The sequence below is a fragment of the Rhineura floridana genome, chromosome 7 (genome assembly GCF_030035675.1).
Source record: "Rhineura floridana isolate rRhiFlo1 chromosome 7, rRhiFlo1.hap2, whole genome shotgun sequence".
Classification (NCBI taxonomy): domain Eukaryota; kingdom Metazoa; phylum Chordata; class Lepidosauria; order Squamata; family Rhineuridae; genus Rhineura; species Rhineura floridana.
In genome coordinates, this window is record NC_084486.1 from 91,346,619 (window position 1) to 91,358,793 (window position 12,175).

The window sequence follows — 12,175 nt, forward strand, 5'->3', positions numbered from 1 at the left end:
ACTAAGTGTTTTCATTTCATGCCTCAAACCTCCACTCTTCCGCTCTCCCTCTGATCCTGCCTGAATCAGTTTCTCTACAAAAACTAGACACAAAAAGGATGTTACCTTCCCTAAATGGCTTGCAGATTACAGGGATGATCAAGAAATCATCTTCTAACAATTAGTTCACAGAGAGGCATCTTGAACAGTGGAGACAGCTGGACTCACAATTCAAATAGATTGGAACAAATCTGATCTAATCCTATAGAAGATGATAGAACCATAACCTTTTGGCACTGAACATGCTTGCTTCTAACCAAAGCCCACTGATTTGGTTAATGTGTTTGGGAATACATTTCAGTCCAAGTGGATTTGGCTAAATTGGGCTACTAATAGTATCCTTTTCCTACTTTAAGTTTTATTTATGTTCCAAAAGGCCCAATTATGAAATATAAAAACTAAATGTGCAATGTTGACCACATTATATTTCAATTACAATTCTATTAATTAAAATTCTGGGGATACCATTACAGAATCCTAATCAGCATGCAAGTGGCTAACCAAAAAATGTTATTGTGAACTTGAGCTCATTTTAAAAAAATGCAGCAACATTTGTAACTCATGCCTGATCCATATATATATATATATATATATATTATTTGAAAGCTGCTTAGAAAAGATTTTAAAATTACTAGAAGAATCCTTTTTAAATATTATCTCTCTCTTCTTAAATTATTCAGTGATTTATATATTCATATAACATACATTAACTCACATCCCCTTCATTCCAGATAAGTGCAGCTGCACCAGAAAAATCAGGAGTAAGAAACCATAGGCATGTTTATTTAGAAATTATACCCCACTGAATTAAATGTAAGCATATTTAGGGATGCTGTCTTAGGTGGCCACATTTGCAAGAGAAATAAATCCCATACCTGGCAGTGCTCCAAATACCTCAGTAGTAGTAGGACAGAGAAAGTTCCAGGACCAGTAGACCCAACCTAAACCAACTTCCAAGGCTGTATAATCCAGCCAGGTAGGTTTGCTTGGTCTTTCTCTCTGTAAGAAGATGGGATCTTTAGACCTTTTAGAGGTCTGGATGGCAATTTGTAGCAGATCTGGAAATAAGATTTTGGTGCTTTAGGGGCCAAGTTTCCAACAACAAATCCAGAGCCAGAATATACTTGGATTATCAGATTGGAATCTCGTTAGGTCAGCAGAGCAGGGTATTATCTTGTTGTTATGTGCCTTCAAGTCGAATACAACTTATGGCGACCCTATGAATCAGTGACCTCCAATAGCATCTGTCATGAACCACCTTGCTCAGATCTTGTAAATTCAGGTCTGTGGCTTCCTTTATGGAATCAATTCATCTCTTATTTGGCCTTCCTTTTTTTTGACTCCCTTCTGTTTTTCCCAGCATTATTGTCTTTTCTAGTGAATCATGTCTTCTCATTATGTGTCCAAAGTATGATAAACTCAGTTTCATCATTTTAGCTTCTAGTGACAGTTCAGGTTTAATTTGTTCTGACACCCAGTTATTCCTCTTTTTCGCAGTCCATGCGAAAAAGGCTCTCCTCCAACACATTTCAAATTAGTTGATTTTTCTCTTGCCCTCTTTTTTTCACTGTCCAACTTTCACATCCATACATAGAGATTGGGAATACCATGGTCTGAATGATCCTGAGTTTGGTGTTCAGTGATACATCTTTGCATTTGAGGACCTTTTCTAGATCTCTCATAGCTGCCCTCCCCAGTCCTAGCCTTCTTCTGATTTCTTGACTATTGTCTAATGACTGTGCCAAGATATTGATAATCCTTGACAAGTTAAATGTCCTCATTGTCAACCTTAAAGTTACATAAATCTTCTGTTGTTACTTTAGTCTTCTTGATGTTCAGCTGTAGTCCTGCTTTTGTGCTTTCCTCTTTTACTTTCATCAGAATTCGTTTCAAATCATTACTGGTTTCTGCCAGTGGTATGGTATCATCTGCATATCTTAAATTATTTATATTTCTCCCTCCAGTTTTCACACCTCCTTCATCTTGGTCCAGTCCCGCTTTCTGTATGATAAGTTCCGTAGGATATTATCTAAGGGACCTCAATTCTTCAGTGTCAAGCTTCCCGATTTCACAATGCACATAGACAACAAAGAAGATGATTTAGGAAGGAGGTTAATGAAAGCAGCTTTATTTTAAACCTCTTTCTTCATCTCCTACTTACTATGGCTGAAAACCACCCCACCCTACTAATAAGCTAAAGTTAAAAAGCTGTTTGTGCATCACAGATTCTGTAATAGTTATAGCATCTCTTTATAAAACACAAGCATCTTACAGAACTGTATTGTTGCGCGCCTCCCCCAATCTCCAAGCTGTGAGATTTCAGGGGGTCCCTGCGCCCATCCAGGGTTTGGCTTCCTTTGGGAAGAAGGTCAGCAGAGACTGCGGTGTCTTTATGAAATATGGTTTATTTATGTACACACATTCCAACCTGAGCTTAGGGTGGAGGGGTTCAAGGCATCAGCAGTCTAATATCCAGCTTTTCCATCTAGGTGCAGGGGCATCCTATCGCCACAATGCAGGGAGCCAGCCTCTGCCCATGCCTGCCGCCCTAGTTCTCCAGTACACCCACTTCCAGTTCCAAACACACTTCTCCCCACCCAGGAGTGGGGGGGAGACTCTCCTCCAGTAGAGTTTAAAATGACAAAAAGGATCTTCCTAGCCCCTTTCACCAGTTGCCGGGGCAACTAAATAGGACCATTAACTACCTAGCCACTCTATTTGATTAACAAAGGAGATTCATCTGGCTAGCAGAGCCAGCCTCCCAGGCATAGGATTCCAAATCAGAGGCTGGAAAGGTGACCCACAGAAATCATCCATTCCAGCCCCCCCCCCCATGCTCATAACAGTATGTACATCACTACCATCTCTCGAAACCAAAAATCCCTGCCATTAAAATAGACTTTTCCCCTGTTGCTGCTCAGTAAAACTAGTCCACCACAAAGGTAGGTATATTAACCTCAAAACTCAAGGCTGAAAGCTCATGTGCTTTTTCCTGGAAGTTTCCCACTGAGCACAGGCTTACTTTCACGTAAATATTCATAGGATTGTACCTGTATTATACTGGATATAACATATGAGCATATCATGCTCAGAATTTCAGGGAAGTTTTAAATGCTAGATTTAGCCAGACATATGTGTGTGTGTGTGTGTTTTAAAGTTAATAAGAATCTTTGAAAGAGGATAAGAAAAACAGAAACACACAAACAGCTCACTATCAACTAGTCCCAGGTTTGTTTTTGTGTTTGTTTAAAATGTTTAGTCCAACATTTAGCCCATTTTCAATGACAATGAGTCAGATTCTCTCAAAAAACATTATCCAGACCCAGGCAGTCTCTGCAAAAATTTAGAATGTTCCATGCACCCTCTAGTTACTGTTTAGTGATCCTGCTCTTCTGCAGATGTAATCTCCAGAATCTCAGCTCCTTCTCCTACCCAGCCTGTTTTCTGAACCTTACTTGCTTCCCTTTTCTTCTAGTTCTTCAACTGCCATTTATTGCTCCTTTTTATCTCCCCAACATTTTATGAGTAGCTCCCACTTCTATCTTGCTACCCGTCACAGTGCTAGATTTAGAAAGAAGCCAAGTAAGCCATAACTTGCATCAGGTCATCTTCCAAGGTAAGATTATTTCCCTAACGTAGAAGTAATATCGCAGTTATTTTTAAGTCTAATGGTTTACCATTTATTTTTTCTTTACCCTTTCTACTATAATGCAAGACACTTTTTTCTATTTATTTTTTATGGTATGGGTTCTCTGAATCTTGACATGGCTTGGGACCTCAGTGTGTATTACTCCAGCCTTTCTTCCTGATTTGCTCCCTCAAGATTCCATGACATAAGGCACATTCACACATTACAACAAACACAGATCCAAGATGTCTCCACACGTAGAAGTGTTTGTATGAAAGTGTATACTTGTTGATTTGTACAGCTCCACTATAGAGTTTACAGATTCTATTCTAATTGAACATTACCTGTGAATAACTATACGAGTGTACAGCTCAGCTACAGTGTACACAGATTGTATAGTTGTTGAATGAACATGTGAGCACTCAGACAGTCAGTAACCAGCTGGGCAGCATTAAGTTACAACAATGATATAACGATCTGATTATTACCATTTTGCTTTATGAAATAATTAAGAATAAAAGTCCAACAGAGGCCCATAAGGTTTGCATATTTACAAGTAAATCACTTTTTCTCAACATAGCTGACAAGTGGTAATTAAGAAAACAAATTAAGTTGTTGATTTCATAGGACAGTGAATAAGGCCATTCTATAATAAATAAAATACTGCTAAATGTAAAATGTGGACACATTGTAGATGACAAAGTGGATATAAAACTTCAGTGTTCAGATTTATTATTATTTATGATATTTGTAGACTGCAGGAGAAAGAAAGCATCGCCCCAAGGGAAGGAGAGGCTGCTGCTGCTGTGCTGCTGCTGCTGCGGGACCACCACCTCCACCACCCTTCCCAGAGGGACTTCTGCCTGGCAGGACCAGGCCCCAGGTACCCAGCCAGCCAGGACTGATTCTTACCACCTGTCCCTCTTTGGAGGGATACATAAGCCAGCTGGCTGAGGTGGCCTGGGAGACCCAGGCCCTGCAGGAGAAAGAAAGCATCGCCCCAAGGGAAGGAGAGGCTGCTGCTGCTGTGCTGCTGCTGCTGCTGTGCTGCTGCTGCTGTGCTGCTGCTGCTGCGGGACCACCACCTCCACCACCACCCTTCCCAGAGGGACTTCTGCCTGGCAGGACCAGGCCCCAGGTACCCAGCCAGCCAGGACTGATTTACCACCTGTCCCTCTTTGGAGGGATACATAAGCCGGCTGGCTGAGGTGGCCTGGGAGACCCAGGCCCTGCAGGAGAAAGAAAGCATCGCCCCAAGGGAAGGAGAGGCTGCTGCTGCTGTGCTGCTGCTGCTGCTGCGGGACCACCACCTCCACCACCCTTCCCAGAGGGACTTCTGCCTGGCAGGACCAGGCCCCAGGTACCCAGCCAGCCAGGACTGATTCTTACCACCTGTCCCTCTTTGGAGGGATACATAAGCCGGCTGGCTGAGGTGGCCTGGGAGACCCAGGCCCTGCAGGAGAAAGAAAGCATCGCCCCAAGGGAAGGAGAGGCTGCTGCTGCTGTGCTGCTGCTGCTGCGGGACCACCACCTCCACCACCCTTCCCAGAGGGACTTCTGCCTGGCAGGACCAGGCCCCAGGTACCCAGCCAGCCAGGACTGATTTACCACCTGTCCCTCTTTGGAGGGATACATAAGCCGGCTGGCTGAGGTGGCCTGGGAGACCCAGGCCCTGCAGGAGAAAGAAAGCATCGCCCCAAGGGAAGGAGAGGCTGCTGCTGCTGTGCTGCTGCTGCTGCGGGACCACCACCTCCACCACCCTTCCCAGAGGGACTTCTGCCTGGCAGGACCAGGCCCCAGGTACCCAGCCAGCCAGGACTGATTTACCACCTGTCCCTCTTTGGAGGGATACATAAGCCGGCTGGCTGAGGTGGCCTGGGAGACCCAGGCCCTGCAGGAGAAAGAAAGCATCGCCCCAAGGGAAGGAGAGGCTGTTGCTGCTGTGCTGCTCCTTTCTTTTTCTTTTTTTTACTTTTTGTTGGTGTGTTGATGCAATTTGAGATGAATGGGTGCCTGATTATATGAATGTATGTTTGTTTATATGCTGTATATATGGCTGTATATATAGCTGTTTTTATACGTTTAATTGTTGTATATTTTAGTTGTATTATGTGCTTCGGAGAGAGTTTTATCCATCAGGCGGGGAGACTTGAGGGGGCCCCAATTGCCGTAGTGACGGGCAAAGGAAGGTATGGCGCTGTGAGAAGGACGTGCCAGGTAAGGGGAACGCGGTCCAGACATGTTGTGGCTGTGCCTTGTTCCGGTCCTTCCCACACCCGCAAGGTCGTTGGTAGTCCTATCAGCCAACTCTCAGATCTCCAGTTGCTGTTATTAAATGCCAGATCGGTATATAATAAAACCTCCCTCGTCCACGATTTGATTGTGGATGAGGCAGCCGATCTGGCATGTATAACCGAGACCTGGGTGGGTGAGCAGGGAGGAGTTGGTCTCTCTCAGCTCTGCCCACCGGGGTACCTGGTCCAGCATCATGGTAGATCTGAGGGTCGGGGAGGTGGGGTTGCTGTCGTCTATAAGAGTTCCATCTCACTCACCAAGCACCATGTTCATTCAGTTACTGGCCTGGAGTGTTTGCACCTTGTGTTGGGCCAGAGGGACAGGCTGGGAATCCTTTTGGTGTACCGCCCACCTTGCTGCCCAATGGCTTCCCTAACTGAGCTGGCGGAAGTGGTCTCGGATATATTGTTGAGGTCCCCCAGACTAATAGTACTGGGGGATTTCAACATTCATGCCGAGACCACTTTGTCTGGCGCGGCTCAGGACTTCATGGCTTCCATGACAGCCATGGGGCTGTCTCAATATGTTAGTGGTCCAACACATGTATCGGGGCACACTCTAGACCTTGTTTTTGCTACTGAGCATGGGGAAAGTGATCTGGATGTGGGGAGTTTTACAACACTCCCTTTGTCATGGACAGACCACTGCTTGCTGAAGTTTAGACATTCAGTAACCTCTTCCCTCTGCAAGGGTGGGGGACTTATTAAAATGGTCCACCCCCGGAGACTAATGGATCCTGAAGGTTTTCAAAGGGCTCTGGGGGATTTTCCGGCTGATAGGACTGGCGCTCCTGCTGAAGCCCTGGTCGCTCTGTGGAATACGGAGATGACCCGGGCTGTAAACACGATCGCTCCTGCACGCCCTCTCCTGTGTAGAGCTCATACAGCTCCATGGTATACTCCGGAGCTGAGAGCGATGAAGCAAGATAGGAGGAGGCTTGAGCGGAAATGGAGACGAACTCCCGACGGATACAATTATGCGCTGGTTAGTGCTTCGACTAAGCTCTATGTAGGAGCAGTGAAGGCAGCTAAAAAACATCATTTTGCTGCCACTATTAAATCATCTCTTTGCCGCCCAGCGGAGCTCTTTCGAGTTGTCCGGGGGCTTCTCCATTCAAACCCTCCGGACACGGTGGAATCATCGGAGGCCCGCTGTAATCAGTTTGCCGATCACTTCCAGAATAAGATCTCATGTATCCGCCGGGACCTAGACTCTCAAGTTATAGCAGTAGATCCTAGTGAGGTGTCCGGAGCACAGTCTTGTCCTGTTTTGTTGGATGAGCTTCAGTTGGTTCAACTCGAGGACGTGGACAAGGTGCTTGGACAGGTACGTGCAACCACTTCGGTACTGGATCCTTGCCCCTCCTGGCTGATAAAAACTAGCAGGAATGGAACAGGTAGCTGGGCCAAGGAAGTGATAAATGCCTCTTTACGAGAGGGAGTGGTCCCGGGCTGTCTGAAAGAGGCAGTGGTGAGACCACTCCTGAAAAAGCCTTCCTTGGACCCAGACAATTTTAACAGCTACAGGCCAGTGGCGAATGTTCCATTCCTGGGCAAGGTCTTGGAACGGGTGGTTGCTGGCCAGCTCCAGGCGCTATTGGATGAAACTGATTATCTAGATCCATTTCAATCGGGTTTTAGGCCCGGTTTTGGCACTGAGACAGCCTTGGTCGCCCTGTACGATGACCTATGTCGGGAAAGAGACAGAGGGAGTGTAACTCTGTTGATTCTCCTTGATCTCTCAGCGGCTTTTGATACCATCGACCATGGTATCCTTCTGGAGAGGCTCGCGGAGTTGGGAGTTGGAGGTACTGCTTGGCAGTGGTTCCGCTCCTACTTGGCGGGTCGTCTCCAGAAGGTAGTGCTTGGGGAACATTGCTCGACATCGCGGGCTCTCCAATATGGGGTCCCGCAGGGGTCAGTTTTGTCCCCCCTGCTTTTTAATATCTACATGAAGCCGTTGGGAGAGGTCATCAGGAGTTTTGGAGTGCGTTGTCATCAGTATGCTGATGACACGCAGCTCTACTTCTCCTTTTCATCTTCTTCAGGTGAGGCTGTCGATTTGCTGAACCGTTGCCTGGCCTCGACAATGGACTGGATGAGAGTTAACAAACTGAAGCTCAATCCAGACAAGACTGAGATGCTGTTGGTGGACGGGTTCTCTGATCGGATGGTGGATATATACCCTGTCCTGGACGGGGTTACACTCCCCCTAAAGGACCGGGTTCGTAGTCTGGGAGTCTTTTTAGACTCTTCCCTCTCACTTGAGGCTCAAGTAGCCTCGGTGGTTAGGAATGCGTTTTACCAACTTCGGTTGGTAGCCCAGCTACGTCCCTATTTGAGTAAAGAGGACCTTACATCAGTGGTACATGCTCTGGTAACCTCACGTTTGGATTACTGTAATGCACTTTACGTAGGGCTACCTTTGAAGACAGTTCGGAAGCTACAACTAGTGCAAAATGCGGCGGCCAGATTGCTGACAAGGACCAAGCGGTCCGAGCATATAACACCTGTTCTGGCCAGCTTGCACTGGTTGCCAATATGTTTCCGGGCTAGATTCAAAGTGTTGGTATTAACCTATAAAGCCTTATACGGTGCGGGACCACGATACCTTGCGGAACGCCTCTTCCGATATGAACCGGCCCGTGCACTACGTTCTGCTACGAAGGCCCTCCTCCGGGTTCCAACTCACAGGGAGGCCCGGAGGGTGATGACAAGATCTAGGGCCTTCTCAGTGGTGGCCCCCGAACTATGGAACAGTCTCCCTGAGGAAGTACGCCTGGCCCCGACTCTGCTCTCCTTCCGGCGCCAGGTCAAAACCTTCCTATTCTCTGAAGCATTTTAAGTTACATTGATCTAATTTTAAAAATGTTTATTGTATTGTTGATTGTATTTTAATATTATTTTGTTATTCATTGTATTTTTATACTATTTTATGTTCACCGCCCAGAGAGCTATCGCTAGTCGGGCGGTATATAAATTTAATAAATAAATAAATAAATAAATAAAATTAAAATAAGATTCCCATAGCAGGAGTCCCAATACTTTTAGAAATCTGGGTATATTTTTGGAAAGAAGCTTACAATTTATTGTTATGCACATCAATGGGAAATAATAGTTTTAAAATTAATGTAGTGGTAACATCTAAAAAGCATAATAAAATGAACAGAAGCTTTTATTTAACACAGTTCTATACTTTCCTTCATTTTAACAGAATTTCCGGATGGTGTACAACAATTTGTGTCTCAATAAAGAGTTAAGATTAACAGGCTAATTATAATCCAGTTATAGTCCAGCATAATGAACATTGTCAATCACAAAGTGGTATTTCATCCAGTTATTGAGGTTACCTGCCTTGGTACAAAAGCATCAAATCTGTTGGATATTGAATTGTGAATTTCAGTTAGATCCCTTGTTCTTTTTGTTGACCAGCACACACGCATGCACACAGAGTCCTTGCTCCCAACCAGAGAAGCAGACTCGGGATTTGAAGACAGGATTTTGCATTAAGCTTTATTTCAGCAGTCAGTACAGGAACACAGCATCAAAACATACGAGGCAGAACAGATGCAAACTAGGTATGCAAGCAGCAACAGAGAATTGTCACAATGACCTTATCACGCCCAGACATTTTAAATAGAGAGGTGGAAAGGCACTTTACTTGCCTTAACTAACTCTAGCACTTTTTAGCCTTTGCAGCAAGCCACAGATTCCTTCAAGGAGCAGAGGATAATTTCTCTAGTTGAAGTCTTATTTTATCCAGTCTATGTGACCTTGGAAAAATCATTATCTCCATCTCTGACAAACTATTCTCATTCTTATCTCTCTGGAAGAGTCTAGTCAGTTCATTAGAGTCTATCTGTCCGATGACTGAGTCTGGGCTGGGTGTCAGTGAGATTATCTCTCTCTCTCTCTGTGCCATTGATGAAGGGGGGGTACTGACATCAATAGACTCACTAGACACGGTGCTGCCAGAGATTTCTGCAAGCACTTCCCCTGTGATTTCCCCCTCTGTCACATCGGCAAACCCCGCTGCACTCTTCACGGGGCCCATGACACACATATACTATATCTATATATATATAACCTCAACACAAATGTTTTGAGGTCATAAATCACTTATATTATTGTAGCAGTTAGAATACTATATCCCAGATATTAGAAACAAAACTTAGATACCAGCATATCATATGGCAAATGATTAAACAATGTATAGAGAGACCTGATTTGCATGTAACAGCAAGCTAAACCATGGCTTAGCATGAATGAGCAAACTTGTACATTCCCACAGCAATGATCATTGCCGCTGTGCTGCTCCCCTGGTCCTGTTGGACACTACCTGGGTCTAACCCATGGTTTTGCTTAGAGTTATGTCTGAACCTGGGCACTTGGTTTGTATTCCCCCAATGTACAAGCAGCAAACCAAGAACAAACCTCAGTTACAGATTTGGAGAAGGGTCACTGCTCAGTGGTACAGAAGAAGGTCCTGGATTCAGTCCTCAGCATTTGCAGGTAGGGCTGAGAAAGATCCTTATCTCAAACCTGGGAGAGCTGCTGCTCAACACTGAGCTAGATAGACAAATGTTCCTATGTTCATGGTTTGCTAGAGGGATACAAACCATACATTGGACACAATTTTAAGACAACCCATGGCTTAGCCTTTAGTAGCGCAGTGACAACAAGATGGGGGGAGAAGTGCAGTAGCCACCCATTTGTCATGGCTTGGCTTAGTGTCACATGTGAACTAGGCCAGTGACTTGAGGTTGCCACATGCTTATTGAATTTTCCTTAAAAATTATACATCTTAACAATAAGAAATGCCTTTTGGATGTTGTGAAATGGGAAAATATGTTAAGCATATATGCATGCCATACGATGTAGCCATTACACTTGATGAATGGGTGGCCCTCAGTGAGAGGGAAGCAATGGATCTCTATGCATTCTATACCCAGAGACACACTCTTGGGATCCCTTTTGAAGGAGACTAGGCTATCCAGTGTCAGGCATGGAGGGCCAATTTGATCCTACTGCATATGGAACAAAGTAAAATAATTAGTTCAGGGGGATAACAGAACAGGAACTACATCTGTCTCATATCTCAAGTGTTCTCACTAATATGAATAGAACAGGGAGGCAATTATACTAACATTTGTCCCATAGAACTCAATGGGCGCCATGGAGAACAGAGCCAGCCTCTATCTGCATAACCTTACCATAGGCTCCATTTATTGGTCATGGAAGACTGTGGCATCAAAGTGTGACAGAACCTAGGAACTGTTTTTAGTATATGATGGAAACAGAAGTGGCAGGTCTTCCTTCGAAGAATGGATAAAAATTTTGAACCAGCTGTAGTCTCCATGATATAGCTATGTTTATCCACATGGCAGTGGATTTGCACACACATTAGAGCTGCACCTCCCCATGTGCAGAACTATACTATTGTCATTAGCATTTTGATTTTTAGGGGGAAGCAAAACCTTTTGAATGTGGATATTGGATGTTGCTGTGCACATGTTAAGCTGATAAAAGCAGCACAGATAGCATACCCTCCCCATTCATCATCTTATATGGTCCCTGTTACCTGCCCGCTCTGGATGAAGATGTGCATTCCTATCAACTTCTTGACCTAGTTAGGTCAAGTCTCATAGCTTTTCTCCACCAATGCCCTTTCAATAATGATGTAAAATATTTTTTTAAAGGTTGCAGCAACATACTTAATTTCTAATGTTTATGATTGCCAAGACAGTGATGCGATCTAGGGAACAGAGAGAAGATATGAAAGCTGGGAAAATATAATTCACTATACTTGGGATTAATTGAAGAATGATAAATAGCAAGCAATCTAAAACTGTTTGCTAAAGAGGACAGCATATCTGAGTACACTTTAAACCCATCAATGCATGTGTTAATCAGTTTTTCAGTGGGTGCAGAAGAATTGTAAGCAATGTGTTTAAAATTTATTTAAAAAGGAGGCCTCAGTGTCATAAAGCTTGTACTTCTATGGAAGACAGAGCTAACTACTCATGCTAAAAGTGTAGCAAGTCCAAGGAGCCCAAAGCCTCCTAAACTCCTTGTTAGTTCAAACAACAGTTTCCAAAGGAAGAAGGCAGCTTGACACATTGCTGCACTTTCCAGTTCGTGCAGACCTCACTTCTTCTGAATTTTATCCCAAGGCTTGTTGATGGTATTTAACACGATTTCTAGTTTGACCATA